The sequence below is a fragment of the Orcinus orca genome, chromosome 21 (genome assembly GCF_937001465.1).
Source record: "Orcinus orca chromosome 21, mOrcOrc1.1, whole genome shotgun sequence".
NCBI classification, from domain to species: domain Eukaryota; kingdom Metazoa; phylum Chordata; class Mammalia; order Artiodactyla; family Delphinidae; genus Orcinus; species Orcinus orca.
The window spans coordinates 87,672-112,721 of NC_064579.1; the positions used below are offsets into that span (position 1 = coordinate 87,672).

Genomic DNA, 25,050 nt, shown 5'->3' on the forward strand with positions numbered 1-25,050 from the left:
GCTCTTTGTTTCCTGGTGCGCGAGGAGAGGGGATTCAGAGTGCTGCTTAAAGGAGCTCCAGAGACGGGTGCGAGCCGCGGCTAAGAGCGCGGACCACAGAGACGGGCATGAGACGCTAAGGCTGCTGCTGCCACCACTAAGAAGCCTGTGTGCGAGCACAGGTCACTATCCACACCCCCCTTCCGGGGAGCCTGTGCAGCCCGCCACTGCCAGGGTCCTGGGATCCAGGGACAACTTCCCCGGGAAAACGCACGGCTCTCCTCAGGCTGGTGCAGCGTCATGGCAGCCTCTGTCGCCGCAGGCCCGCCCCGCACTCTGTGCCCCTCTCTCCCCCACGGCCTGAGTGAACCTAGCCCCCCAATCAGTGGCTCCTTTAACCCCGTCCTGTCTGAGCGAAGAACAGACGCCCTCCAGCGACCTACATGCACAGGCAGGCCAAATCCAAAGCTGAGCCCCGGGAGCTGTGTGAACAAAGAAGAGAAAGGGAGATCTCTCCCAGCAGCCTCAGAAGCAGCTGAGTAAAGCTCCACGATCAACTTGATGTACCCTGCATCTGTGGAATACCTGAATAGACAACGAATCATCCCAAATTGAGGAGGTGGAATTTGAGAGCAAGATTTATGATTTTTTCCCCTTTTCCTCTTTTTGTGTGTATGTGTATGATTCTGTGTGATATTTTGTCTGTATAGCTTTGCTTTCACCATTTGTCCCAGGGTTCTATCTGTCCTTTTTGTTTGTTTTTTCTACTTTCTCAAAAATTTATTCTTATAATTATTTTTTATTTTAATAACTTTATTTTATTTTACCTTGATTTATTTTATTTTCTATTGTCCTCTTTCCTTCTTTCTTTCTTTCCACTTTTTCTCCCTTTTATTCTCAGCTGTGTGGATGGAAGGCTCTTGGTGCTGCAGCCAGGAGTCAGTGCTGTGCCTCTGAGGTGAGAGAGCCAACTTCAGGACACTGGTCCACAAGAGACCTCCCAGCTCCATGTAATATCAAATGGCGAAAATCTCCCAGAGATCTCCATCTCAACACTAACATCCAGCTTCACTCAACGACCAGCAAGCTACAGTGCTGGACACCCTATGCTAAATAACTAGCAAGACAGGAACACAACCCCACCCATTAGCACAGAGGCTGCCTAAAATCATAATAAGTCCACAGACACTCCAAAACACACCACCAGACGTGGACCTGCCCACCAGAAAGACAAGATCCAGCCTCATCCACCACAACACAGGCACTAGTCCCCTCCACCAGGAAGCCTACACAACCCACTGAACCAACTTTAGCCACTGGGGACAGACACCAAAAACAACGGGAACTACGAACCTGCAGCCTGCAAATTGGAGACCCCAAACACAGTAAGATAAGCAAAATGAGAAGACAGAAAAACACACAGCAGATGAAGGAGCAAGATAAAAACCCACCAGACCTAACAAATGAAGAGGAAATAGGCAGTCTACCTGAAAAAGAATTCAGAATAATGATAGTAAAGATGATCCAAACTCTTGGAAACAGAATAGAGAAAATGCAAGAAACATTTAACAAGGACCTAGAAGGACTAAAGAGGAAACAAGCAACGATGAACAACACAATAAATGAAATTAGAAATACTCTAGATGGGATCAGTAGCAGAATAAATGAGGCAGAAGAACAGATAAGTGACCTGGAAGATAAAATAGTGGAAGTAACTACTGAAGAGCAGAATAAAGAAAAAAAGAATGAAAAGAACTGAGGACAGTCTCAGAGACCTCTGGGACAACATTAAACGCACCAATATTTGAATTATAGGGGTTCCAGAAGAAGAAGAGAAAAAAGAAAGGGACTGAGAAAATATTTGAAGAGATTATAGGTGAAAACTTCCCTAATATGTGAAAGGAAATAGTTAATCAAGTCCAGGAAGCACAGAGAGTCCCATACAGGATAAATCCAAGGAGAAACACGCCAAGGCACATATTAATCAAACTGTCAAAAATTAAATACAAAGAAAACATATTAAAAGCAGCAAGGGAAAAACAACAAATAACACACAAGGGAATCCCCATAAGGTTAACAGGTGATCTTTCAGCAGAAACTCTGCAAGCCAGAAGGGACTGGCAGAACATATTTAAAGTGATGAAGGAGAAAAAATGACAACCAAGATTACTCTACCCAGCAAGGATCTCATTCAGATTTGATGGAGAAATTAAAACCTTTACAGACAAGCAAAAGCAGAGAGAGTTCAGCACCACCAAACCAGCTTTACAGCAAATGCTAAAGGATCCTCTCTAGGCCTGAAACACAAGAGAAGGAAAAGACCTATAATAACAAACCCAAAACAATTAAGAAAATGGGAATAGGAACATACATATCGATAATTACCTTAAATGTAAATGGATTAAATGCTCCCACCAAAAGCCACAGACTGGCTGAATGGATCCAAAAACAAGACCCATATATATGTTGTCTACAAGACACCCACTTCAGACCTAGAGACACATACAGACAGAAAGTGAGGGGATGGAAAAAGATATTCCATGCAAATGGAAACCAAAAGAAAGCTGGAGTAGCAATTCTCATATCAGACAAAATAGACTTTAAAATAAAGACTAGTACAAGAGACAAAGAAGGACACTACATAATGATCAAGGATCGATCCAAGTAGAAGATATAACAATTGTAAATATTTATGCACCCAACATAGGAGCACCTCAATACATAAGGCAAATACTGACAGCCATAAAAGGGGAAATCGACAGTAACACATTCATAGTAGGGGACTTTAACACCCCACTTTCACCAATGAACAGATCATCCAAAATGAAAATAAATAAGGAAACACAAGCTTTAAATGATACATTAAACAAGATGGACTTCACTGATATTTATAGGACATTCCATCCTAAAACAACAGAATACACATTTTTCTCAAGTGCTCATGGAACATTCTCCAGGATAGATCGTATCTTGGGTCACAAATCAAGCCTCGGTAAATTTAAGAAAATTGAAATTGTATCAAGTATCTTTTCTGACCACAACGCTATGAGACTAGATATCAATCAGAGGAAAAGATCTATAAACAATAAAAACACATGGAGACTAAACAATACACTACTTAATAATGAAGTGATCACTGAGGAAATCAAAGAGGAAATCAAAAAATACCTAGAAACAAATGACAGTGGAGACACAATGACCCAAAATCTATGGGATGCAGCAAAAGCAGTTCTAAGAGGGAAGTTTATAGCAATACAATCCTACCTTAAGAAACAGGAAACATCTCGAATAAACAACCTAACCTTGCACCTAAAGCAATTAGAGAAAGAAGAACAAAAAAAAAAACCCCAAAGTTAGCAGAAGGAAAGAAATCATAAAGATCAGATCAGAAAAAAATGAAAAAGAAATGAAGGAAACAATAGCAAAGATCAATAAAACTAAAAGCTGGTTCTTTGAGAAGATAAACAAAATTGATAAACCATTAGCCAGAATCATCAAGAAAATGAGGGAGAAGACTCAAATCAATAGAATTAGAAATGAAAAAGGAGAAGTAACAACTGACACTGCAGAAATACAAAAGATCATGAAAGATTACTACAAGCAACTCTATGCCAATAAAATGGAAAATCTGGAAGAAATAGACAAATTATTAGAAATGCACAACCTGCCAAGACTGAATCAGGAAGAAATAGAAAATATGAACAGACCAATCACAAGCACTGAAAGTGAAACTGTGATTAAAAATCTTCTAACAAACAAAAGCCGGGGACCAGATGGCTTCACAGGCGAATTCTATCAAACATTTAGAGAAAAGCTAACACCTTTCCTTCTCAAACTCTTCCAAAATATAGCAGAGGGAGGAACACTCCCAAACTCATTCTACGAGGCCACCATAACCCTGATACCAAAACCAGACAAGGATGTCACAAAGAAAGAAAACTACAGGCCAATATCACTGATGAACATAGATGCAAATATCCTCAACAAAATACTAGCAAACAGAATCCAACAGCACATTAAAAGGATCCTACACCATGATCAAGTGGGGTTTATTCCAGGAATGCAAGGATTCTTCAATATACGCGAATCTATCAATGTGATACACCATATTAACAAACTGAAGGAGAAAAACCATATGGTCATCTCAATAGATGCAGAGAAAGCTTTTGACCAAATTCAACACCCATTTATGATTAAAACCCTCCAGAAAGTAGGCATAGAGGGAACTTTCCTCAACATAATAAAGGCCATATATGACAAACCCACAGCCAACGTCTTCCTCAATGGTGAAAAACTGAAAGCACTTCCACTAAGATCAGGAATAAGACAAGGTTGCCCACTCTCACCACTCTTACTCAACATAGTTCTGGAAGTTTTAGCCACAGCAATCAGAGAAGAAAAATAAATAAAAGGAATCCAAATCAGAAAAGAAGTAAAGCTGTCACTGTTTGCAAATGACATGACACTACACACAGAGAATCCTAAAGATGCTACCAGAAAACCACTAGAGCTAATCAATGAATTTTGTAAAGCAGTAGGATACAAAATTAATGCACAGAAGTCTCTGGCATTCCTACACACTAATGATGAAAACATCTGAAAGTAAAATTAAGAAAAAACTCCCATTTACCATTGCAACAAAAAGAATAAAATATCTAGGAATAAACCTACCTAAGGAGACAAAAGACCTGTATGCAGAAAATTATAAGACACTGATGAAAGAAATTAAGGATGATACAAATAGATGGAGAGATATACCATGTTCCTGGATTGGAAGAATCAACATTGTGAAAATGACTCTACTACCCAAAGCAATCTACAGATTCAATGCAATCCCTATCAAACAACCACTGGCATTTTTCACAGAACTAGAACAAAAAAATTCACAATTTGTATGGAAACACAAAGGACCCCGAATAGCCAAAGCAATCTTGAGAACAAAAAACGGAGCTGGAGGAATCAGGCTACCTGACTTCAGACTATACTACAAAGCTACAGTAATCAAGACAGTATGGTACTGGCACAAAAATAGAAAGATAGATCAATGGAACAGGATAGAAAGCCCAGAGATAAACCCACGCACATATGGTCACCTTATCTTTGATAAAGGAGGCAGGAATGTACTGTGGAGAAAGGACAGCCTCTTCAATAAGTGGTGCTAGGAAAACTGAACAGGTACATATAAAAGTATGAGATAACATCACTCCCTATCACCATATGCAAAAATAAGCTCAAAATGGATGAAAGACCTAAATGTAAGGCCAGAAACTATCAAACTCTTAGAGGAAAACATAGGCAGAACACTCTATGACATAAATCACAGCAAGATCCTTTTTGACCCACCTCCTAGAGAAATGGAAATAAAAACAAAAATAAACAAATGGGACCTAATGAAACTGCAAAGCTTTTGCACAGCAAAGAAAACCATAAACAAGACCAAAAGACAACCCTCAGAATGGGAGAAAATATTTGCAAATGAAGCAACTGACAAAGGATTAATCTCCAAATTTACCAGCAGCTCATGCAGCTCAATAACAAAAAAAAACAAACAACCCAATCCAAAATTGGGCAGAAGACCTAAATAGACATTACTCCAAAGAAGATATACAGACTGCCAACAAACACATGAAAGAATGCACAACATCATGAATCATTAGAGACATGCAAATCAAAACTACAATGAGGTACCATCTCATACCAGTCAGAATGGCCATCACCAAAAAAATCTAGAAACAATAAATGCTGGAGAGGGTGTGGAGAAAAGGGAACACTCTTGCACTGCCGGTGGGAATGTGAATTGGTACAGCCACTATGGAGAACAGTATGGAGGTTCCTTAAAAAACTACAAATAGAACTACCATATGACCCAGCAATCCCACTACTGGGCATATACCCTGAGAAAACCATAATTCAAAAAGAGTCATGTACCAAAATGCTCATTGCAGCTCTATTTACAATAGCCAGGAGATGGAAACAACCTAAGTGTCCATCATCGGACGTATGGATAAAGAAGATGTGGCACGTATATACAGTGGAAAATTACTCAGCCATAAAAAGAAATGAAACTGAGTGATTTGTAATGAGCTGGATGGACCCAGAGTCTGTGATACAGAGGGAAGTAAGTCAGAAGGAGAAAGACAAATACCGTATGCTGACACATATATATGGAACTTAAGAAAAAAAATATTATGAAGAACCTAGGGGTAAGACAGGAATAAAGAAACAGACCTGCTAGAGAATGGATTTGAGGATATGGGGAGGGGGAAGGGTTAGCTGTGACAAAGTGAGAGAGTGGCATGGACATATATACACTACCAAGCGTAAAACAGAAAGCTAGTGGGAAGCAGCCGCATAGCACAGGGAGATCAGCTCGGTGCTTTGTGACCACCGAGAGGGGTGGGATAGGGAGGGTGGGAGGGAGGGAGACGCAAGAGGGAAGAGATATGGGAACATATGTATAACTGATTCACCTTGTTATAAAGCAGAATCTAAAACACCACTGTAAAGCAATTATACTCCAATAAAGATGTAAAAAAAAAAAGTTTATTCTACCTAAAGCAATCAACAGACAGTGCCAGGAAAAGTAGACACCAGTCTCCAAAGAACGACACTGGTCACCATCTACACTGCACATAAAACTAAAAGTGCACAGTATTCCACATTAAACCCTTTCTCTCCTGAGTCCCCTGAAGATGCACCCCACCCAGCCAGCAGTCAGCTGCACAGGAAGATTCTCCACACTTGCTCATTTTTTCCTCTTGTGGAGTCTCCTCACCAGTGGTTCCTGAGAAAACCCAGCTCCTGTCTGTGTGGACAATGCCTCATGGTCCGGAAACCTAGGCCCAGACAGGAGACAAAGATCCTGTCTGCTTGTCACAGAGCAAAGTCTGTGGGCAGGGTGCACCTGTGCCCCCACGGTCACACAGGTGGGTTCGGCGCCCCCTGTGGGATGTGAGAAAAGTGCCGAGAGTGCCGCACTCACAAACCCAGAGGCCTCATCTGGGAGGCAGTTCTGCTGTATATACTAAGTTTGGAAATCCAAACTGAAATGGAGCCAAGTATCTCACTGTATCTTCTCAAAAGATGGTTAAAGAACAATTAATTACAAACCATATGTAATGAAATTAATGTAGACACAAACTTTACAACTTAAACCAAAATTCACTCAAAATGCCCGTAGCCAAATTTAAATTACCAAACTATAAAAATCCTAGGGAAAAAAAAGATAATCTACATGACTTTGGGTCTGGTGACCTTATTCAGAAAACCAGAAGACAAACCACAAACTGCAAGAAACTATTTCCAAAACACATATCTGATAAAGGATTTGTACTCAAATTATGCCAACAACGCCATTAAAATCTGGTAAAGATTGAAACACACACCTGGCCCAAGAAGATAAACAGGCAGTAAATAAGCATACAAGAATAAACTCAAGATGCTGGTGGAATGCATGTACAACCAACTTTGAAAGACAGTTTGGCAGATTTTTCCAAATCAAAAAGTCTCACCTTAGGATCTAAGAAGTGTACCTCTTGTATTTAGACAACGGCTTTGAAAAACTGTATTCAAACCAAAACTAGCATCAAGTAATGCACAGCAGCTCTATTCATAATGGTTAAAAACTTAAAGATATCAGGATGTCCTTCTGTAGATGAATTCATAAGCAAATTAGGGCACATACATGTCAAGGGGAGCAGAATACACCACCCCAAAATATGCCCATTTGACAAAAGGATTATTTTGGACTGATTAATTTAAGAAACAGCAGACCCAGGAGAATCTTTCAAAACCAAGTAGAAAATGCCCTTTTAGGAGGTAAATTTACATTTATTAAGGATATCTCCATTTGTAACGGTATGTCCCTCTCTGGACCAGGAATTGAATGATGACTAAATATCAAGGAAAGCTTGTTGGGACTTCCCTGCTGGTCCAGTGGTTAACACCCCATGTTCCCAATGCAGGGGACCAGGGTTCAATCCCTGGTCAGGGAACTAGATCCTGCATGCTGCAATTAAGAGCCCGCATGCCGCAACTAAAGATTCCACAGGCCGCAACTAAGACCCGGTGCAGCCAAATAAATAAATGTTTTTTTTAAAAAAAAAAAAAGCGTGTCAATGAAATAGGCCTGGATGTAAATCTGTGTAACAACCTTACCCTTGTTTACTGGGCTTTGCCTAATAACATCCCTTAAATGGCTGCCTCCATTCCCTGACATCTTTTTTTTTGTTCTCAGCAGAAGTGTTTAAGGTAACGGCTTGGGCCATTTCAGGGAGTGACTCAGTTTTCCTGGGTATCTTTCAAGTATACAGGAGGTATGCATGGCATATATTAAACTTCTGATTGTTTTCTCCAGTTCGTCTCTTTTTCATTACAAGGGGGATCTCAATAAAGAACATAGAAGTGTAGAGGGAAAATTATTTTTCCTCTCATATACATGCAGTGCAATAGTATTCAGAGATATAAAGGAATGGATCATCAACCCGTGCCCCCCCCCAAAAAAAATAATACATGCATCCAACACTTACATTGCTAAGTGAAAGAATCCAGTCTGAAGTGCTACGCAGTGTATGACCTCATTTATATGACATTCTAGAAAAGGCAAAACTGACATGGTAAACAGTTTACAGAATGTGCTTGAAAATAGTCCATATGATACTTCAGTGGTGAATACCTGTCACTGCATTTGGCTATACCCACAGATTTTTACAACCCAACAAGTAATTTACAATCTATTCAAACTTAACTACTTAGGATATGGGAGTGTCAAAAACTGGGATACAGAATGTAACAAAGAATCTAACTGATTCAGAAATGTATGAAAAAACTCACAGTTGGTAGTGGGACAAATGGGCTGACCTAAGTTAACTTTGGAAATGTACAGAATCTTTAGGCCAAAGACAAAATGTGCCATACATACACAGTGGACTCTATGTTCTTTCCCATGAGGGGTAGCCGCTAACAGTACTGAAACTACTATATCAGTCATCAAATGGAACAAGCACTGAATTTAATAAATGACAAATGGTGGAAGCCAGGTTTCTTACCAATGGAGTTGGATGTTACAGTCAAACAAAGGGAGAAGGTTACAATATCCATGTCATAACAGATCCGCTTGGAGATATCAGTATAAACTATCTTTAGCCTACACATAGTTCCACATGGAAATCTTTGTAATTATGTGTATATGCATAGGCTGGGATACATGCATATATTTCTATGTACTGTCAGCTGAGCATATTTAGCTCCCACATGTAAGTTTTTAATACCATTCTCTAATAAAAGGAACAAGGACTCTTTGAAGAAAGGGCTGATGGTAGGACTGAGACAGTAAATATATGAAGCAGGATAATCTTAAAATATCAGAAAGTAAAGAAGTACCAAAAATTTTTTAAACCCACAAAAGAAAAAATATGTAAAATGAAAACAAGAGCAAATGGAAGAAGCTCTCAACAGCCAAAGCAAGAATGAACTAAGCAGTCTAATAATGTAGTGCTGGATTATAACCAAAAGTTTACAATAATTATTCACGTGTCCAAACTGGTATAAATAAATTACATAGTTTTTGATGAATGGTGTTAAATAGAAATCTCCTATGCAGAAAGCTTCTAAACAATGTATATAGCAAGTCAGCTGTCCATCAAGGATGTGAAGCTAACCCCTCTCTCCTCAAGTGTGGCTTCTGCATTATGACTGCCTCCTACATAAGACACACAGGATGGACATGGGAAAAAATTAACCTCACTGTGGGAAAACCTGACAAACATTACCTCAGCTAGGTGACCAAAATTAAGAACATAAGGGAGAAGTTCCCTTAAGAGCCTGTCCTCTTGATATATAGTGAAGAGGAAGCACTTCACATCTGTGGTCTGCTTTTGCAAAGCCAAGTCTAACCACGACAAAACCACCAAGCAAATCCCAGCGCCCGGCAGTCTATACAATACCTGAGCAGCCCTCCTCCACGCTGTCAAGGTCATGGAAACAAGGAGAATCTGAGCAACTGTCAGAGCCCAGAAGAGACTAAACAGACATGATGACCCCATGTCCTCTGAGACCCTGGAACAAGGAAAGGTATAACAAAGGGAACGTGAATAGAGACTTCAGTTAATAGTAAAGTATCAGTATATTGTTCATTATTTGTCATGATTCTGTAGAAAATTAGACAGGAACAATTAAACGTCAAAATAAGAGAGACCTACTGTAACAAATTGGAAATCTAGAGGAAAAGGGGGATTTCTTTGTAAAAGCACATTACCAAAATGGACCCTAAATGAAGGAAAACACAAAAAGGACAATTAACCACTGAGGAAACTCTTCCCCTACTGGCTATCCTATCACTGTTCCAGGCTTTCCCTCTCCCGGGACAGGGAAGGAGCAGGGACAGAGTTGTTTGCCAGCTCCCCTAGTTTATGACCCCACCCAGTGTCTTCACCTACCCCAGCCACGCCTACCCAGTGAGGACACCTGAGGAAGGGTCAGGGATTATTGACTCAGAGGTATCAACCAGGACTTTTTCTTTTCCCAGTGACTGGACACACTTACGGAAATAAAATAAATTAGTATTTATTGTAAGGGTAGAAATACGTTAATACTTACAAGTGGCAAGTTGAAGAATGGGTTTGGACCTAGCAGGTCCAGGGGCTCACACTGTCTCAGTGTGATCTTGTTTCTCTCCAAACCTTTGTCCCGCTCAGTGCCTTTGGGGGACCCCATTCATAGGCACAGGCTCTCTCACTGCACTTGGGCCAACAGCAGTTCTAGGCTGACAACCACTCACCATCCATTTTCCGAGAAAGAGTTTCTCCTTTTCTTGGATTCCAAGAAAGTCATGGTTTTAAATGCCTTTGATCTGGCTTGGGTTGCATTCTTATCCTTGACCGATCACCAGAAGATGGAAAATGGGACTGGCTAGATGTGGGCTGTAAACCCATCTTCGAGCTGGGTGGAATATGGGGCCATCCTTCTGCAAATCTTTGGACTGGAAGCAGGTGACATGTAATTCCCAAAGGAAAACTGAGGCACTTGGGCCTGAGAACAGATGCTGGCTGGGAGAAAGCAACAGATTCTATGTCAATGACAGCTCACTGCACAGCACAGAATCTGACACAAAAGGAAGAAAGGGGTTCACTTAGGGTCAGGGGCTGCAGCGACTCATCCAGTGCTCTTACTGTCCCTCCCAAGACTGCAAAAAGTTCTTTCACTTGCTGAAAAGTCAGGATCATTGGTGGTGGTAAACTCAAGTCTCTTTCCTTGGGCATCAGGTCCTCACATCTCAGAGGCTGGCCCAGAACAGCCCATGTGTCCTGAGAAGACACACAGACCTCATTCCTGCCCCTGAGAGGTGGGAGCCCTGAGTTATGCCATCTCCCTGGCCATATTAATTGCCCATCCCTGAAAAACAATACTGCTCCTTTTCCAGTTTCTTCTCTCTCCTTTACTAAGAGGAAGAAACCAAATGCTAAGGTGGTAAGGACACTTGTGCAATGAAGTAACGGGAGGCTCGAGAATTATTCCATGCCATGGAACCCATAATTGGCAGGCTTTCCAGAGGCCACATGGATGCATATGGCTCTCCAAGACAATGGCAGTGGCAGTGTAAACCTCACACTGGGAGGTCCAGTTGCTCCCATATCTTTGATTCTTAATGAATATGCATGTCAAAAGTTTCTAACGACTGAAAGGACAGAGGATTGCAGGGCCATGGTCTGCTGCATGGGTGTTGCGTCAGGGCCACACTCCAATGTCTAGAGGATTACTACCTCTCTTGGCAGCCTATGAGGCCGTGAGCAGGATGCCTTTTTCTCAGCCACGTGCATGTTGGTGGTTGAAACTTCTCAAAGGAATGTCTACACTGCCCAGGTAGCTCTTGAATTGCCCAGCATCATGGTCAGCTCCGTAGCTGTACATGAGGGCATGACAATGCCCAGGCTGGACTGAGCTAGAGGACCACAGATCCCTGCCTGGATAGTCAGAGGTCGAGGGATGTCCTGCCTGAGACTTGATCATCTATTCATGCCCACTCAGATGGGACAAAGGATGCCTCCAGTGCCAGGAGGGCCCCAGCAGCCCTCAAGAAGGCAGCATCTGGGGGCTGGCAGGTCACTGCACCCAGTCCTGTATAAATCCACACATGTCCACTGAGTGCCCTCCTGTCTGGGCTGTGCTGGAACCTGGGGCTGCCCAGGCAGAGTAGGGCCAGCATCACCCTTCCCAGGTAGGAGGGCAGAAGGAAACCATGCATGACTTCTGACACCCTCCCCAATCCTTGACAGAGGTCGAGTTGGATAAGAAACAGTCCTAGACAAGAACAGACAGTTCATTCTTCTCTCAGAGCCCAGGACTGGGGGAAGGGAGGCCAGAAAAACAGTTATTGACCTCAGCTCCCTGACTCCTGTTTGACCCTGGGCAAGTCCTACCCATTCTGGAGGCTTCACAGAGAAGGAGAGGGGAGGACAATGAGGGCCAATTGTGCTTAAACCTAACTCTAACCTTTACCCTAAGAACCCTAACCTCTAACTGTAACCCCCTAACAACCCTAGCGCCAGACCCCTAGACCCTCATCACTGACCCCTAAACTCTAATCCCTGACCCTTTAACCACAACCCTCTACCATGACTCTCCAACAATGACCCATAACCCTAAACCGTGACCGCTGAACCCTCACACTGACTCAGCCCCAGGCCTAAAACCTGGCCTAGTGGGCGCCGAGGGATGACTGAATGAACTCTCAAATAAACCGAGGAATTAAATCTTCCCGACCATGAATTTAGCAATGGTTTCTTAGATTTGACAGTAAAGCATAAGAAATGAAAGAAAAAAATAGATAAATTGGATTTCCTCAAAATTACAAACCTTTGTGCATCAAAAGAGGCTATCCAGAAAGTAAAAAGACAGCCCACAGAATGGAAGACAATATGGGCACATTATATATCTCATAAGACTCTTTACCTAGAATGTACCCAGGACTTTTCCAACTCATCAACAAAAAGACAAACAATACAATTTTGAAACAGACAAATAACTTGCATGGACTGCTCTCCAGGCAAGACATACAAAGGGTCAACAAGGACATGAAAAGATGTCAAATGTCAAGAGTCATGATGAAAATGCAAATTAAGGCCACAGTGTGATGCCCCTTCACACATACTAGAAAAATAAAATTTTAAATAAATTTTAAAATATGTAAATAAAAATAACAAACGTTGGCAACAATGCAGAGAAATTGGAACTCTTAAAAGTTACTTATGGAGATGTACAATGGTGCAGTCTATGTGTACAAACCTTTAGCATTTACTCAAAAATATAAAATATAATTACCATGTGGTTCAACAACTCCACTCCTAGATATATACCAAAAAAATGGAAAACAGGCATTCAAACAAAAACTTGTACACCAGTTATTCATAGCAGCACTGTTCACAATAGCCCAGGGTAGGAAAGATTTAAATGTCCATCAGCAGGTAAACGGATAAGCAAAATAAGGTAGATCCATAAGCTGCATTATTCTGTCATATAAAGGAATACAGTAAAAATATACAGCCGCTGTGGAAAACTGTATGGTGGCTCCTCAAAAACATGGAAAACGTATGATCCCTTGATTCCACTCCGGGGTGTACACCCAGAATATTAGAAAGCAAGGACTGGAACAGATATCTGTACCCCATATTCATAGCAACATTATTCACAATAGCCAAAAGGTGGAAGCAACACAACACATCCTTCAACAGATGAATGGATAAGTACAGTGTAGTATATACGCAATGGAATATGATTCAACCTTTAAAACTAAGGTAATTCTCACACATGCTACAATGTGGATGAACCCTGAAGTCATTATGCTAAGTGAAACCAGCCAGACACAAAAAGGACAAACGTTCTATGATTCCACTAGTATGAGGTATCCAGATAAGTCAAATCCAAAGACAAAGTAGAATAAGGTTGCCAGGGGTTGAGGTGAGTTAGTGTTTAATGGCTACGGTTTCACATGGGGAAAATAAAGTTCTGGAGATGGATGGTGAGGATATTTTTACAACAATGTGAATGTACTTAAGGCCATAGAACTCTATACTTACAAATGGTTTAAATGGGGCTTTCCTCGTGGCACAGTGGTTAAGAATCCGCCTGCCAATTGCAGGACACACGGGTTCAAGCGCTGGTCCTGGAAGATCCTGCATGCCGCAGAGCAACTAAGCTCGTGAGCCACAGCTATTGAGCCCTCGTGCCACAGCTACTGAAACCCGTGCGCCTAGAGCCCGTGCTCCGTAACGAGAGAAGCCACCGCAATGAGGAGCCTGCACACGGCAATGAAGAGTAGCCCCCGCTGGCCGCAACTAGAGAAAGCCTGCGTGTAGCCAAAGAATAGAAAATAATTTTTTTAAAAAGCTTTTAAAAAATGGTTTAAATGGCAAATGTTATGTGATTTAATCACAATGGAAAAAATGAATGAAATAATGATCAATGTTACAATGCGGATAAACAGTGAAAACATCCTAAGTGAAAGAAGCCATACAGAAAAACCACCCAGATCATGCTCATCTTGTACACTTTCAATCCAGCAAGGTTTTTAAAGTGAGGAAAAGCCCTAGTGATGGTTCCAAGAAGAGAAAACTGGATTCGAATAGAAAACTACATTTCCACAAAGCTGGGGCAGCTGGTGAAAGTTGAAGTGGGTCCGTGGATAGGATTATAATGTGGAAACCTTAATTATTCCTCACTTTGGGGTTATGTGCTGGCTCCCTGGGAGAGTGGCCCTCCCACTCTCACAGGGTAAAACAAACTGGAGTATTTTGTGAAGATGGAAAACTTTATACTGCTATTTAAAGTCTTTTATACACTTGAAATTTACTAGAAAATAAAGTACTTATCAAAACAACCACGTCATACCACGCCAGAAATACAGACATCAAACTCTGTTATAGAGGCCAAGCCCTACCAAGATCCAGTTCACCCACAGTGGGGATGCTAATCACCCTTGTAGGAGTCCACATACTACAAGAGGCACCATGGGAAGATTATATTCGGAGCCACTATGTCTTGGGTGCTGTGGATGACCTGGATGTAGATGAAACAGTGGGATTTCTCAATTCTAGTTCTCCACATTCAACCACCAAAAAACTGTTACAACTAAAAAATGAATTCAGTAAAGCTGCAGGATACAAAAAAAAAGAGAAAAATCAATGCACAAAAATCATTTGTGATTCTATACACTGATAATGAACCATCAGAAAAAGAATTTTAAAAAAATCCCACTTACAGTTGCATCCAAAAAGATAGCTAGGAGTAAATTTAACCAAGGACATGAAGGACCGGCACACTGAAAACTGGAAGACACTGATAGAGGACACTGAACAGACGAAAATAAATGGAGGGGCTTCCCTGGTGGCCCAGTGGTTGAGAGTCCGCCTGCCGATGCAGGGGACGTGGGTTCCTGCCCCGGTCCGGGAAGAACCCACATGCCGTGGGGCGGCTGGGCCCGTGAGCCTTGGCTGCTGAGCCTGCGCTCTGCAATGGCAGAGGCCACAACAGTGAGAGGCCCACATACCGCAAAAAACCAAAACAAAACAAGGGCTTCCCTGGTGGCGCAGTGGTTGAGAGTCCGCCTGCCGATGCAGGGGACACGGGTTCGTGCCCCTGTCTGGGAGGAACCCACATGCCGCGGAGTGGCTGGGCCTGTGAGCCATGGCCACTGAGCCTGTGCTTCCGGAGCCTGTGCTCCGCAACCGGAGAGGCCACAACGATGAGAGTCCCGCATACCGCAAAAAAAAAAAAAAAAAGAAAAAGAATACTGTGAAATATGCATTCTATGGTGGGAATTCCCTGGCTGTCCATGGGTTGGGACTCTGTGCTCCCACTGCAGGGGGCGTGGGTTTGATCCCGGGTTGGGGAACTAAGATCACGCACCCTGCATGCTACATGGTGTGACCCAAATTTTTGTTTAATTTAAAACAAATATGCAGTCTAGCCAAATTAATGTACACATTCAATGCAATCCTTACCAAAAGTCCAATGACATTTTACATAGAAACAGAACAAATAATCTTAAGTTGTGTGTGGAACCACAAAGGACCCAGAAGAGCCAAAATGACCCTGAGGAAGGAGAACGGGTTGGAGGCGTCTCCCTCCCTGATTTCACACTACATTACGAAGCTACAGTCCCCCAAAAATGTGGAATGGGCCAAAAACAGGCACACAGACCAGAGGAACAGAGCAGAGAACCCAGGAATCAACCTACAGGTATGTGGTCAGTTAATTCACAAGAAAGGAGCCAAGAACATACACCAGGGAAAGGACAGTCCCCTCAATAAATGGTGCTGGGAAAAGCAGACGCCACACGCCAAAGAACAACACTGCACTCTGTCTACACCACACACAAAAGGGGCCAAAAACCCAGTTTTCCACATCAAGCCCTTCCTCTCCTGGGTCCTCTGAAGACATACACCCTCAGTGGTCAGCCACACACAGGAACCTTCTGCCCACTTTTCCTCACCTTCTCTCTCAGCGGCATCACCTCCCGGTAGGTCCTGAGGAGACCAGGCTCCTGTCAGCATGAACTGGACCCCACAGTGTCCCAAAGCTGAAGGCCCAGCGGGTCCTGAGGAGACCCGGCTTCTGTTAGTGTGGACCCGACCCCGGCTTGTTCCGAAGCCCGGCCATCAGCGTGGACTCAGCCCCACGTGTTCCAGAAGCCAAAGCCCCAGCAGGTCCTGAGGAGACAGGGCTCCTCTCAGCATGAACATGAACAGCATGATCTGAACAGACATTCCGCCAAAAAAGATATACAGATAGTAAAAGTCATACAGAAACAAGCTCAAGGGCTTCTCTGGTGGCGCAGTGGTTGAGAGTCCACCTGCCGATGCGGGGGGCACGGGTTCGTGCCCTGGTCCGGGAAGATTCCACGTGCCGCGGAGCAGCTGGTTCCGTGAGCCATGGCCGCTGAGCTTGCGTGTCCAGAGCCTGTGTTCTGCAACGGGAGATGCCACAACAGTGAGAGGACCGCGTACCGCAAAAAAAAAAAAAAAGAAAGAAAAAGAAACAAGCTCAACATCATATACCATTAGGGAATTACAAATTAAAATCATGAGCTATCACAGCACACCTATTAGGACTGCTAAGCTCCAAAAATATGACAATACCAATTGCTAGAGAGTGAGGAACAAAAGGAACTCTCTCTCATACCTGGGGGGATGCATGTGCAGCCACTTTGTAAGACAATTTGGCAGTTTTTTCCAAAGCTAAACAAGTCTCATGTTGGGATCCAACAATCACACTTGCAGTATTTAGGCAACTGCTTTGAAAATCTGTGTCCAAATGCAAAGAAGGATGCAATTATGAAGAGCAGCACTTCCATAATGGCTAAAAACTTGAAGAAATCAGGATATCCTTCAAAAGATGAATGCATAAGCAAATTGGGGTACATTCATGTCAACGCGAGTAAAATATGCCACCCCAAAATATGTCTCTCTGGCATAAGGATTATTGGTCTGCTTTAAAAAAAAGGGCTTCCCTGATGGCTAAGTGGTTAAGAGTCCACCTGCCGATTCAGGGGACACAGGTTCGAGCCCTGGTCCGGGAAGATCCCACATGCCGCAGATCAACTAAGCCTGTGAGCCACAACTACTGAGCCTGCGCTCAAGAGCCCGCGAGCCACAACTACTGAGCCTGTGTGCCACAACTACTGAAGCCCACACGCCTAGAGCCTGTGCTCCGTGACAAGAAAAGCCACCACAATGAGAAGTCCGCACACCGCAATGAAGAGTAGCCCCTGCTCGCCACAACCAGAGAAAAGCCTGCACGCGGCAATGGAGACCCAATGCAGCCAAAAATAATAAATTTTTTTAAAAATCTCAGAAAACTGAGATTGCCGTTTTATGAAGGACATTTACAACAGAGAAATCTCCATTTATAAGGGTATGTCCCTCTTTGCACCCAAAATGGAAGGATAATTAAATATTAGGTAACTCTTTTCAATGGGGAAGTCCTGACTTAAATGTGCAAACAGTCATACCCTTGTTTACTGTGCTTTGCATGATAACCTGCCATAACTGGCCTTCCCCCCTTCCCCAGCATCTTTCTTCTGTTTTAGCTGAAGACAGTATTTAAGGGGATGGTTTTGGTCATTTCAGGGCGTGACTCAGTTTTCCATGGTATCCCCCCTGTATTCAGAAGGTATACATGTTATTAAACTTCGGCTTTTCTCCTGGTAATCTTTTATTACAGGGGCAGGGGGGGCCCTCAACCAAGAACCTAGAAAAGTAGAGGGAAAATTGTTTTTCCTCCCATACACGTGCAGTGGAATACTACTCAGCAGAAAAGAAGGCACAACCAACCTATGGAAAGACATTGATAAATCTTCAGTATATACTACTAAGTGAAAAACTTCAGTCTGCGGAGGCTGCACACAGTATGACCCCATTGATGACATTCTGGGAAAGGCAAAGCTACGTAGGATAAGCAGATCATGGGGTGGGGGGTTTGAAGTAGTCCACGTGATACTCTAGGGTGGATACCTGTCACTATGCATTTGTCTAAGCCCACAGATGTGCATAGCCCAAGGGGCCAATCATAATCTATTCAAATTTAGTTATTTAGGATGTAGGAATGTTGTAGGATGGAATACAAAATGTCACAGAATCTAACTGTATTAGAAATATATGGAAGCAACTCACTGTAGGGGATGGGATAAAAGGTGCTGACCTAAGTCACATTTGGAAATGAATGGAATCTGTAGACTAAAGGCAAAATGGACTGTATATAAACAGTGGGCTTTATTCTATGAAGTTCTTTCCAAGGTGTAGTAGCTAACAATTCTGAAACCTCTGCACATGTAACCTGGAAAGGAGCAATGCACAGATAAATGGCAGATGGTGGGAGCCAGGGAGCCAGCCACAGCCTTGCTGTGGGAGTGGGAAGTTACAGATAAGCAAGGGGAGAGCCTCTGCCCTCGTAATACTGGATCTGGGCTTCCAGGGAGGATGCTGACTGGCCGGGGGAAACACACAGATCTTCACGCTGGGAAGACCCTGCAGGCACAGGAAGTTCACGCCCCATCTTTCCACCCATACCTGCTGGAAACACTCAGCCCTCCATAATCAGTCAATTGCAGCGTTTAAGACATTCTCACCCCCAGGCAGATAAAGGAGCGTGAGGGTTTTGCTTACCCCTAAGCTGTCCCAGAATCCAGGCCCTGGGTGTGGAGCCAGGTTGGGGGTTCCTGGGCCTCTGACCAGCAGGTGAGAGGAGGGAGGAAGACCGGTCCTGAGGACAGAGGTTCCCTCAAGTCTGTGAGCCCAGGAGCCCCGATGGGGCTCATTCCCAGTGCTCACATGGGCGGGACCTGCAGTGGTTCTCTTCCCCCTGGGCCCTTTGATGAAGCCATGGCAGCACTGGGCCCTGACGTCTCCTGGCGGTGTCTCAAACTCTTACACAGCAGTTTTACAAAGGAACAGGAGAATGGAGCTGAGCCCCTGACGGCCACTCCTTTGTGGCTCTGAGTTGCTTCCACCAGGACCGCAGTCACCTGCACATAGTCTGCTGTGACCTACCTGCCCCCATTGGCCTTTCCTCTCCCTCCCTTTGATGATTCCCGTGACATTTCCAGCCGGGACCCCTCTCTCAGGCCAGACGCCTCTGTCCAGCCACTGCACCCCCATCTCACCTTGGGGGTTAACAGGTCCCTCAGAGGACTGGGCCCACAGCTCCCCACACCCAGAAGCAGCCCCACCTTCCCAGGTTGCCGAGCCCAGGCACCGGGTGTAACCAAGCAGGACCCTATTGGGCCTTTCCAGGACAGACCCCTCCCCCACATGCTCTGCTGTAGCTCCTCTCTGAAGTACCTGGATAACAGTATCTGATACATGCTTCCTGAGTTGTTTTACAGATGCTAAAACCACCACCAAGTGGAAGAACTTAACTACTTGATGATCATGAACATGTAGCCCCGGAACTTCTAGCGCCTAAGAATTTATAATGTTAACCGCCTGTTACCTCACCATCAACCAGAGAATTGTGCACCAGCTGATCACATACCCTGCGACGCCCCTCCTTCACCTGGCCTTTAATATTGCTTTACTGAAATCCTTCAGGGAGCTTGGGGTTTTAGAGCACAAGCCACCTGGCCTCCTTGTATTGGCACTTTTACAACTAAAGCTGCACTTTCCTTCACCACACCCGGTGTCAGTAGATTGGCTTTACTGCACTCGGGCAAGGGGACCCAAGTTTTGTTCGGTAACACTGGGGCCTCCCAGGCTCCTACCCTCCTTGTGCCCCAGTGATTCTCATCTGCTCCTCCAGTCTTGTTGCAGCAAAAGTAGAAATGAAATTTTCCTTCCCCTGAGAACAAGGAAAACAAAGGGAACTGTGAACAGGCTAGAGAAGAAACATAACCTGGCCTGAAAGTGTTCATCACTCCTTCTTATACTTTGTCAGTAATCTGTAATAACTACATTTGTACTTTACAAAGCTAACCTCACTCCCTGACACTATGTAATTTACATTCGGCACCCATCACCCCTGACTCTGTGAGTTACATCCCCTGCCTCTCACTCCCTAACCTTATTATGTCCAGCACTTACATTCTATACGCCCCTCATAACAAATCACCCCCTTTAGCTTTTGCATTTCAGAAACGAGGTCACCGCCGATAAACCAGAGGCAAACGTATGCAATTACCAGACTGCTGGACACCAATTACCACGCGGCCTGATGCCAGCTATGACTGTTTTGAAATAATGCAAAGAAAAGGAAGAATGCAAGACCTTCACTACTTTTATCCTCATCCTATAACCCGGACTGCGAGAGCCCCACGCATAAAATTTTCCCTGATTCTCAAGTAGAGTGGGGTGCCCAGTTCTTGTGGCGCTAGCCAGCTGTGTCTTCCCTTCTGCCTGGCAGAAACATAAAGCCATCTCTCTCTTCCTCCTAAATCCCTGTCTCCGTATTTCTGTTTGGCCTCGGTGCACAGGGAAGCCGAGATTTCGACAACAGTCTGTGGCCAGTTCCCACACTAATTCCCCTCTACGCCCACAGCTCTGGCCCAAGCCTGATCTTGTGCCTGGTTCCTTCATCAGGCCTGACAAAGCTCCCTGCCTGCACGGTGCGTCTCACATCCCACCGCAACCTGGTCTTTCTGAAGCATAAACGAGACTGACTCTCTCCCGCCTGTAATCCCCCAAATGTTTCCCCACTTTCACTAGGGTATCTGCCGGGAGAGACATCTGCCAAGGCCCTGAGAGTCCCCGGCATCCCCACTAGGCTGCTGGCTCCTGAGTTCCCTGACAATGAGCACCTCAGCAGGCCGGGAGACACGGCAGGAAACCCCAGAACTGCTCACCTCAGGACTGGGCAGGCACTGTCACGGCCTGATCAGAGAGAGCAGAGAAGGGCTCCCCAGCTGGGACACAAACTCTGCACGAGTGGCCTCTCCTTGAGCCATTACATCAACTCGTGTGACTTGAGGGAAGGAAGGACTGAAGCACACTTGGTTCCTAAGGAGGATGGTATAGGCTCAGTCACGTCCCTCCAAATTCACATGCTGAATCCCTAACCCCCAGGACCCCAGGATGTGGCTGTATTTGGAGATGGGATTTTTAAAGAGGTGATCAAGGTAAAAATGAGGTCACCAGGGTGGATCCTAATCCAATAGGATTGATGTCCTACAAGAAGAGATTAGGACACAGATAGGCACAGGGGGAGACCATGTGAGGACCTGGGGAGAAGATGGCTGTCTAAGCACCAAGGAGAGAGGCCTCAGGAGAAGCCAGCGTGCACACACCTTGATCTCCGACAGCATCCAGGACTGGGAGATAGGTCTGTTACCCAAGCTGCCCTATCTGTGCTATTTGTTACGTCGGTCCTGAGCAGACTCACACGCAGGGTTAACTCAGGGCTCAGACTGGACAGAGCCCACTCTCCATCCCCCTGTACGTGGGTTACAGGAACCCCAGGAACTGAGGAGGGGTCTCTGAGGGGAGGCACAAGATAAAAGATGCTAGGCATTAACATGGCTGCATTCATGTTAAACGTGCCTGAAGTCCAATCACACGAGATGGTTTTGTCCTGTGTGTACATCGGCACCTTCAGTCTGAACTGCAGATCTTTGGCTTCACCAGCTCCACGGAGAGCATTAGCTTCACCTGCTGTGGACCGTCTCCTATAGGATTTCCAGAACCACAAAGCACTGAAGCTTCACAGGACCCAATGTCTGTGGGCTACCGTCCAGGTGACCGTCACAACGGGGCTGCGCAGCTGGCCATAAGAACCCATTTCCCTTTTTCCTGTTCACAGCTACCCTGCACCTCCCAGCCTTCCCACCCCTTCCAGCTGGGACGTACTGTCTCCTGTTACCAAGGGAAACAGGTGAAGTTGGTGAGGGCCTTGGCCAGCCTGCATCCTACAACAGAGGGCATGAAGCCCAGCTGTTCACCGCACCCTGCTGGTTGGAGACCTCACCTGGAAGCAGGGAGGAGAAACAAGGGGGCCAGAGCTTGGGACCTGATACTCACCTGCCCTGGACTCTCACAAGAAGGGGACAGACACATCTTGAGCTCCAGCCCAGTTTTCGGAGACACTTTGTTCCAGCAACAAACTTTACCTTAAAACCCAAGGTGCTTTACAAACCCCTCCCCAGCTGTCACAGAAAGTCAGGCTTCATCTCATCACACTTTTCTCAAACCCCAGCTCATGCTGAGACCACCTCTCAGGTGACGGTGCTTCAGAGAAGCCCCTTTAAAAGATCCCTGGAGTTCAGCTCTCCCAGCCCTGCCTTCAGTTTAAGGGAGAAGTTTCCTTGACAAACCTTCTCAGTTTCCTTGACAACCAAGCTTCACAATCTCCCAAACCCTTCTCCTTCAAACATTCCTATTCTAGGCTGGATGAGCCTAAAGAGACAGTGCTGTCATCACGTGCCAGAAACCGATTCCAAGCCCGTAGTTATTGGTTACATGATGCTATTGATGATGAAGTCCAGGAGAGCCTGCTTTCCAATATAACCATTTCTGGACTCGGCACTGGGTCCCTTTCCACGGACAGAGTGGAGTGGCTGTTTCCACGTGCCCCGTGGTAGAAGAGCTCACCTAATGCAGCCAGGACTTCATCCTTTCCAGGTGATTCCAGGGTCCTCACTCTGCCCAGACCCCACCCATATGGCTGCTGTCTGTGCCAGTCTATACGGGACCTTGGCAATCTCCTAAAATGAGGGTTATTTTATACCCAGGCAATGGGTTGAATGCTGGCCCCGAAAGATGTGTCCCCCCCCGGAACACGTGAACAGGACCATATCTGGGAAAAGGGTCTTTCTATATGTAGTTAAGGATCTCGAAATGAGGTCATCTTGTGTTAGGGTGGCCCTCAATCCAATTGAGAAAGTCCTTATGAGAGACAAAAGAGGAGAGACACAGACACAGAGCAGAAGCCACGTGAAGACAGAGACAGAGACGGGAGGGATGCAGCCGCAAGCCTGGGAATGCCTGGAGCCCCCAAAAGCTGGAAAAGGCAGGAAGAACCCTATCCTGGAGCCTTCGGAGAGACTTCTGTCCTGCAACACCTTGATCTCAGATGTCTGGTCTCCAGGACTGGGGGAGGATGAATTCCTGTTGTTTTGAACCACCCAGCTTGTTGTCATTTGTTACAGAAGCCACAGAATGGTCACACAGACCCTGCTCTGTAGGATCCTGGAGTGCGGGCCTCATTAAAGGCCCACAGAGGCTGGGTTACAGAACCCTTAGGGTCAGCATTGGGCCTCAGAAATACTAAAGCAGTGGCTGGACACCAGAATGTTGAGGGGTCAGTCAGAAGCTCATCCCTAAGGGTGCCGGCTGCACACGGCCTCCCCTGGTTTTTACGCCTGTACCTGTTGGGGATAAGTATTTCCATCCTGATTCATGACTTCTGATGTCACCCTTCACGTTGCTAATCAAGAACCCACTAGTTATACAGATGAAACCCTATCAGGGCACTTGCTCCAGTGGTAAACAATTCTGAAGTTGGTCAGAGGTGGGGAATCGTCTCCCATGCAGCCAGCAGCTCCCCCGTAAGTAGTGTCCTCATCGCAAGGCTGGGGGATGGTGCCAAGGCGTCTGTGAGTAAACGTGAGCTGAGCCCCAGGCCAGCTGCTGCTGAACTGTTCCCACCCTTCCCAGGTAAAACACCTGAATGTGTGCAAGGACTTGAAAGCCTAGAGGAAAGGGCTTGGAGTCACACCAGCCACAGCACGCAGGCCAAGTTGGTGCCTGCAGGCCAGCCAGGATGGTCCTGGCCCCGGGCGCTCTTCTGGAAGCTTTCCATTTCCCTGCCTGAGGTACCCCTCCTGTCCCGGCCCCCACTGCGTTTTTCCTTCCTCACCTCTGCCCGGGGAGAAATTCCAGCAGAAGGTATGGGCGACACATCCTCTCCTTTAGGAGGTGGCAGCCCGGCAACTCCTGCAGAAAGTCCAGCAGAACCCCACTCACACTGGGCCACCAACAGAGCCGTGGCCCCTCACTCCCTCCCAGCAGCCCAGCCCCGAGACTGCTGACGGGGCAGAGAATATGGCGTCAGGCCCAGCTGCAGGGGCTCTTGCTGCCTGGAGCGGTGTTTATATTGACCTCAACGCAGGCACACCTGGGGAGGGTTGTCCGGCAAGGTCAGGCTGCCCAGGTCAGCCAATCCTCACCCCTCAGGGTCTCACAGTTGCAGTCTAGCCAAATTCTAGCTCTCACATTCCTGCCCCAGTGCACCTGGGGTCGGGGGCAGCAGACCCAGGCTCTGTTCCAGCAGAAGCTCCCTTTCTGTGAACAGGTCTTCCCCCACTCCCATTATCCTCACTGGAGACTCAGGAGGCCACAGCATCGGGGCACCTCCAGCACCAGGACCCCACCCTAGGGAATCTCTCAAGAGCAGGGACCAGGCCTGCAGGTGGAGGGGAGGAGGGAGCTGGCCTCTTCAGGATCCCCGGGGCTAGGAAGCCTCTTACGCAGGAGGGCCTTGGACTCAGCTTAACTGCCACCCAGGGTCTCCTAACCCTCCCCTGGTAGGGGGGGCCCTTCAGATTCCAGGGCCCCAAGATCCTCCCCACCGACTTCTGACCCCAACTGCAGG

General features: G+C 45.5%; 1 long non-coding RNA gene across 1 annotated transcript in view; it reads right to left on the reverse strand.

Moving 5' to 3' along the window:
- Nucleotides 1-727: 727 nt before the first annotated feature.
- The window catches only part of LOC125962820 (uncharacterized), a 222,014-nt gene continuing 197,691 nt past the window's right edge, over nucleotides 728-25,050 (reverse strand). The window contains exon 2 of the long non-coding RNA XR_007474578.1: nucleotides 728-976. This is a non-coding gene — a long non-coding RNA (uncharacterized LOC125962820). The remainder of the gene's footprint in view (nucleotides 977-25,050) is intronic.